This window comes from Otolemur garnettii, unplaced genomic scaffold (genome assembly GCF_000181295.1).
Source record: "Otolemur garnettii isolate 467f Iridium unplaced genomic scaffold, OtoGar3 scaffold00022, whole genome shotgun sequence".
Lineage (NCBI taxonomy): Eukaryota > Metazoa > Chordata > Mammalia > Primates > Galagidae > Otolemur > Otolemur garnettii.
Window position 1 is genome coordinate 21,522,761 of NW_003852417.1, and position 7,397 is coordinate 21,530,157.

A 7,397-nucleotide genomic window follows, 5' to 3' on the forward strand; every position below is an offset into this window, starting at 1 on the left:
CCCCGTTTCCCTTTCCTCCCTCCCCCACTCCTAAGAAATCCAAGTGGACAGACGGAGCGTCTGCGGGCAGGGCAGGAGAGAAGGAGAGAACAGGAGACTGGAGACAGAGCCAGCTCCTAAGGCCTGGCGCGGAGGTGGTGGGGAGGCCAGGCCAGGCAGGAGCAGGAAACCTCTGTCCTCTGCTGCCTGGGCCAACTTCTGGAACAGGAGATCAGGCAGGGAGCTGCAGGCAAGCCTGGTGCCCATCTGGGGAAAGTGACCTGGCCAAGGGGGGAAAGATGATTCAAGGACAGGTCCAGAGGGGACGATGTGGCAATGGACCAGGACAGCCTCTGAATGGAGGGAACGGTGCCTGGGCCCCAGGAGTCAGTTCCTGCAGAAACCTCTACATTAACTTCTCCCTCAGGCTGTGCCACCTGAAAGTTTAACTTTGGTTCCCACAGGGAAGTGGGAACTTTCTGAGAAGGAGCGTAGCGTGTAGTCTGGCTGTTTGGCAGCCACTTCTGTTGTATTAGACTGGGCTTGCAGGGATGGTTGGGGGACATATGTTTGACGTGAAGAACTGGAGCAAACTTCGCTAGGACTCAATCTTATCACCTCCCCTGCCCCAGGCACTTGGGACTGATCCCCACGAGGGCAAGCACTTGCATCTCTGGAGGCAGGTATGCCTCCGGTTCTGATGGAGACCACACTCCTCTGGGCTGCAGGCTGTGACCAAGTCTGCCTCAATCCTCTGCACTGAGAGGCTGAGGGGTCTGATCCACCTACACGGAAGGTGGGCGACACAGGACTGATCCAGCAGTGATCGTGGAAAGAGGGCTACCCAAGGGACTATTCCTTCAGAGGGAAGGCAAATAAAGGTCCTGGCCACTCTCAGTTTTAAAGGTCCCTTGGGGCTGTGTCCAGAACCCTGGCTCTCTTACAGCCCACACAGTTAGAGGCAGCCCATCGCCTGGGCCACTACCTGGGATACGGGCCACCTCTCTGCCCACGTACTAATCCACCAGAGGGGGCAGCAGTGGGCAAGCCTTGGCCTCCTACCTATACACCATTGCTTAAAAACTTGCCTCTGTCTATTAGACAGTTTGTCTCTGAGGCGATCAGGAGCGGGAAGAGATGATCTTCAGCTGCCTGAGCATCACAGATGACAAGAGACTGGAAGACCCTGTGGATGTTGCCTTGTTCAACTATCTTCGTTATTAAGACAAGGAAACACACGGCTGGGCTGGTTGTTTTCTAGAATTAGCCTTGCAAATTGAGGAGTTTTCCATGCATTACACAGCCTCCTATTATATTGCAAACGTTTGTATTCCAAAAGGTTTCTGCAAAGCAAAAGCAGCACATAGCAGAGAAGAATCCACTGAGAATTCAGGGATCAAGACTGAGCCCAGGGTTGCTATGGTCCAAAGCAGCATGTTCAGCGTGAGACGTGCTAATGCACTCTGGTTGACCAGTTTTTTCTTTCAGCCTCCTTGGAGCCTTGATATGAAAATTTGAATCATGACTCTCCAAGGAGGGAAGAGTAGGAAGCAACATTCATCCAAATATTTGATCACGGTGTCTTTTTATCAGCAACAGCCCCCAGTATTTGTGTTCTGTGCACCATGCTTTAGGAAACATTCATTCAAGGATGGGAGGAAAATTCCCCCTGGATTCTGCTCTGGTCTTTTGTACGGCCTCGGGCTTTCTTCCTGTCTACCAGTGGCATGCTCCGCCAAGTTCTGTGAGTGTTAGAACACACTCAATCTCACTTTCTTCAGACACTGAAGAGATATAAGATGGACCAACCTATCAGAGGAACCCCTTGTGGTTTTCTTTTCTGTTCTTTTTTTAGAAACAGTTTCACTTTGTCACCCTCAGTAGAGTGCTGTGGCATCACAGCTCACAACAACCTCCAGCTCTTGGGCTAAGGCAATTCTCTTGCCTCAGCCTCCTGAGTAGCTAGGACTACAGGGACTCACCACAACACCTGGCTATTTTTGTTGTTGTTGTTGCCATTTGGCCAGGGCTGGGTTTGAACCCACCACCCTCAGTATATGGGGCCAGCGTCCTACTTACTGAGCCACAGGCACCTCCCCCCACACCTTGTGGTTTTCTCATGCAAGAAAAAGGTGACTTCCAAGGAGCACTAATACCTTGCACAGTGCTCAGCACGTGTTAATAATGATAATTTCATCTTTTTTAAACATCTTCCATGCTGGCTCATGTTGTCTTAGCCTCACTCGTCCCAGGGACTCTTGGTCCCCTTTTCTACCCCTGCCAAGGAAGTGGCTCTTCTGACCACTGCTGGACTTAGGTGATGTGCCAAGTCTCAAGGAATAGGAGCTGGACATCCCAGTGGCTGCCAAAGGGGATCAGATGACGTAGCTAGCAAACTTTGAACAATGAGAGCTGGGAGAAGAGGGAGTCAGCACATAAATGTCCTCTCCACCCTCTCCCTGATACACCATTCCAAGGCACAGGTGTCCTGCCTTGGCCAAGTGGCCAGTTGTGTCTCTTTGTGAAGAGGGGCAGGTGGGTGACACATTGACCCACATGGTTTCCTGTCCTTCTCCTCACTCTCACCTCCCTGGTATCACACTTCCTAAAGAGTAAGAACCCCAGGACTTTGGCTTTGCCTCAGGCTGTGTTTTATAGAGAACCTGGGCTAACACAGTATCAATAGTATAACAAACATTTCTTGAGCGCTTATCATAGCATACACTGCTAAGTACTTTACATATACTATCTCGTTTAATCTTTTCAGCGCTTGTATGAGGCAGATACTGTTGTCACAGCATTTTAGTGATGAGGAAAGTGGGACCCAAAGAAGTTAAGCTGGGCATGGTGGCTCATGCCTGTAATCCTAGTACTCTGGGAGGCTGAGGCAAGAGGATTGCTTAGACTCAGGAGTTAGAGAGCAGCCTGAGCCAGAATGAGACCTCATCTCTAAAACTAGACAGGCATTGTAGTGGGCACCTATAGTCCCAGATACTTGGGAGGCTGAGGCAAGAGGACCACTTGAGCCCAAGAGTTTGAGGTTGCTGTGAGCTATCACTTCATGGCAATCTACTGGGGGCAAGAAAATGAGATAGTCTCCAAAAAAAAAGTTAAGTAACATTGCCAGAGTCACACAGCTAACACATACGGTAGCATCAAGCGCAGCACTCAACCACGAGCATGCCCTCAGGGCCACTAGGTGGGTCCTGTGCATTTCTTGGTAGCACCTTTTTTCCTAAGGTGTCCTTCCAAGTAGGTCACGGAACCAAGTAACCGGGGGACAAGACAGAGCACTAGAACTCTAGCGCTGCCATTTGCCTCTGTACAAGTCACTCACCAGATAGCTCGTTTTTTTTTTCATCTACATATTGGGGATAATGAGCTCAAGCTACATGGAGCCCCTGACTATTACAAAATTGGTAGATTATTACATTTTCCATCAACCAATGTACTAATAAGTAAGCTTTCCTATCACACTCTTATACTTTCAAAAATAAAAGAAACCAGTCAAGGCCATTACAAAGTAGTACAATTCAAGAGGTTATGCTGACTGCAGACTTAGTTAATGCTACATGGGGGTGAGCAAAGTTCTGTTTGTGACCCACAACAAATAGGACAGTCAGTAGTCGATGACTCCACTTTTGCTATAGAGGGAAATATCAGGTTAGCTTGGGTTCTAGTCAAATAGGAATTGTTAGTGAAAAATAGTTAAACATCACATCCCAAAGATTACACAACTTTAGCAGCCACAGAGACACATATATGTGACATCCGTATGTCTCTGTGGATGGACAGAGGTGTCTGCTGGGGTGCAGGGATCCTGCTAAGCAAGCATGAGGGTAAGCAAGCATGAACATGAGAATGAACATCTGATGGAGCTGGAAGGGTTTAGGAACAGTCTGAATCTCTAAAGTGGTAGTGATTTGTCTTTCGTGATTAATCCAGGTTTTTCAACTTCTTCCTACTTAAGCCGGAAAATTAGAAAACAAAGGACCTACGCCCCATTCCTGCCCTTAGCAAATATTTATTAAACACCAGCTATCTGTCAGAAATTACACATCCGTGAACAAAGAAGACATGATTCCTGCCATCAGGGTATCCCTTAGGGCAGGCATCCTCAAACTACGACCCGCGGGCCACACACAGCCGGCCTAGGACATTTATCCGGCCCGCCAGGTGTTTTTGCTGCTGCTGCCTGTCCTGCTTAGCAGCCGACTCGTCCTGGGGCCTGCAGTCTGGCCTTCCAATGGTCTGAGGGACAGTGAACTGGCCCCCTATTTAAAAAGTTTGGGGACCCCTGCCTTAGGTTGAATATGGCCCTCAAGTTGTGACTCTGAATGCACAGAAAGCAAAGGAGCCTCAGTGATTAAGCGATCTTCTCGCTGTATGAGCCACGCAAAGTTTAGATTAGCTTCTCTTAGAAAATCAACTCATCCCTTATCCTGGATTTTCCGACAGCGTATCCTTGGACCCCTTGCATCATCAGTGCCTGGTTTCCAGAGCTACTGAGGACATATCTCTGGGGGTGAGGACTCAGAATCAGTGCAGTTAAGAAGCTGTCTGGGGAAATTCACCTGCTCGCTAATGTTTGGAAGACTGTCTCGTTGCAAGGCTCTGGGAAATGACCACTCACCCGTTTCCTAGATGGGCATGTCCAGTAGTGAGTTGTCAGCAGTATGGTGGGACTGGGTGGGTCCCACAGGCTCCTTAGCAGCAGTTTTGTAGAAGGAGAGTGGCAGAGGGGACTGGCAGGAGGAGAAGGCTGTCCAGTGTTGGCACCTGCCCCTCCTTCCCTCAGCCTCTTCCTTAAATGGGTGGGTCAGGTGTGGCTCCACCTTAGTTAAACAGTGACTCCAGCTTAGGAGAGAGAGAGGATACTGGCTGTAAACAGCAAGACCTTCAAGGTTCTCTCTTTACCTGGTCCCCCCTCACTTCCTGGCACCCCAAGTCACCCGTTTCTTGGCTGCTTGGTTGTGGTTTTCGTTGTTTTCACATTATTTCCATTTCTTCACCTTTGTTCTGCTTTAGGGAATTGTTTTGTTTTGTTTTACAAAACCCTCCTGGAGCCCAGAGGAAGTTCTGAGAAGAGAGTAGGGGAGCAGCCTTCCTTCAGGCCTGGTTTTCATACAGGGAAATATGATCACCACGTCTTCCATGCCAGGAGGGGACACTCAAGGCCAACCCCATTGCATGCTCTTTCTACAGATAAACTGTAGAGCACATGAACCCGCGTGTATGGTCAGGCCCAGGGAAGGTCTCTGCGTCATCTCTGCATAAGGGACCACGAGAGAGCAGTAAGGCGTGTGGAACACAAGCTTCCTGATTCCCGAACCCTGACCGTGTCCGCTCACCCTAGGAGACAGTGGGAAATAGGGAAAGCTGGAAAGAACAGGGAAACCAACAGAAACTGACATGACAGCTGCATAGCCAGACTGTGAGAAGGAGAAGGTGATGAGATTTGGAACGTGGAAGGAAGAATCAGGGCACCTGGGAAGCATGGACATGTTTTAATACAGGTTCTACAAATTTTTGGCTATATGACCTGGGCAAGTCCCCTTCTCTCTGAGGTTTAGTTGACGAATCTGTGCACTAAGGACTAGGATGCTTGCTCTGCCGGCCTCATGCTTAGCAGGATACCTGCCCCCCAGCGGACACCTTCTATTGGAACTTTTTCACTATAAATACAGTAAACAAGAAACACTCTTTAATATAACTATAATTAATGAAGAATTATGCATATATTTGTGGTCCTCACTCCAAACGATTTTACTAATAGGATATATAAGCAACAATGTTTGAAAGCGGAAGTTTCATGACAAATGGTGAGAAATGCTTTAGAGAGCTCTCTCCAAATGAATATATCTTCAGGCGGTGCTTCAAGCAAAATCATTGGGAGTAGTCCTGCTTACCGTGGACGGTTTCATCTTCTCCCAGCTCACAAAACATTTTATCCCCTAAGAGCAGAAACTGCTGTCCCCAGAGCAGTCCTTGGGAATAGGGAGTTAAAAGGGAAATAACTCTCAATGGAGTTTTCTCAGTTTGAGGATGGACAAGGGGCCTTGTAAAGGTGACCTGTTTACACATCAAAGGGGCTGTTTTCCTCTCTTAGCTATTTGGTTCCTTGGTGTTTCCCCTTCCCATTTATATGAGTTTTTAAGAAGGCAATGCTCAGTGATTTATGTTTTCCAGAGAATTCCAGCGGGGGGCTATAAACTGGGCAATCCCTCACAGTAAATTCCTCCATGCTTGCTCCAGCTCCCCACCGCGTCCTCCCCTCCCACTGAGCCTTGGTCTTGTTCAATGGCAGCAGTGTCGGGTGAGGGCACGGGCCTGCTGGGGCCTTCCCTGTCACTTGTGCCTACCAAGTGCACAGGTCCTGTTGGGGCTGCCCAAGCCTGGCCTGCCAGGATAGTTTCTCAAGTGCCCACAGTGGGGGCATAAAATGCTATTGTGGCCATAGTGCCACACCATAGAAAGGAGGTCCCCCTCTTGCTACTCCGTGGCTATCCCTGGCATGGCTGGCCCCTGCACCCATGCTGCTGACTTGTCATGCTCAGTGTCCTATAGAAATGACAGAGGAATAGGTTTCTGCAGCCTTCTCTGAGCCCAAAGAAAATCAGAGCCAGAGTAGACACAGGGTCTCCACCCTCCTGTGTGTTGCCTGTGTGTGTCTGGCTTCTCTCTCAGGAGACTCTTCACTCATTCATGTCAGTACACTCCTGAGCGTCCCCCGGCCAACCTCTAGCCAGGCCTCAAAATACCCAGATCTTGAGAGACACAATTCTTCCCCCTCCTTCCTTCTTCTCACCTGCCTCTCCCCAGCCCTCTGCTCCGCCTGTCTCCTTCTCTGCCCCTTTCTCATTCCTTTACAAGCTGTTTCCTGGGGCACCATCTGTGCCAGGCTCAGGGAACACCATCTAGACCCCATGGAGACAGCAAGCCTGGTTGTCTAGAGTCTAGTGAGAGACAAATACGAGATCGATGACCACAAAAGCAGCCAGACAACTTCACTGTGATCAGTGCTGAAAAGGGGACTTGCAGCCTCTGTGAGACCCCAAACCAGAGAATGCAGCCTCACCTCGACTGAGGAGTCACGGAGCACACCCAGCAGGGAAGTGTGCAGGGAGCTGGCCCAGGGGAGGGGTGGTGGAGGTGGTCCGGGCAGGGGGAAGAGTGGCGAGCACATGCAGATCCTGGGTATGGCTTGATGAGTCTTCACAGAGTGAACCCCAAGTTACCAGCACCCAGATTAAGAAACAGCATTGCTGGGACCCAGAGGCTCTCTGCTCCTTCCTGCACTACCTCCAGGGTGCCCACAAGGTAAATTAGCCTCAGTCCTGTTCCCGTTGATAAGCTTCATCCTCTTTGCCTTTGTGAGAAAACAAACCCCGTGTTGACTTAGGGAATTAAATCAAATA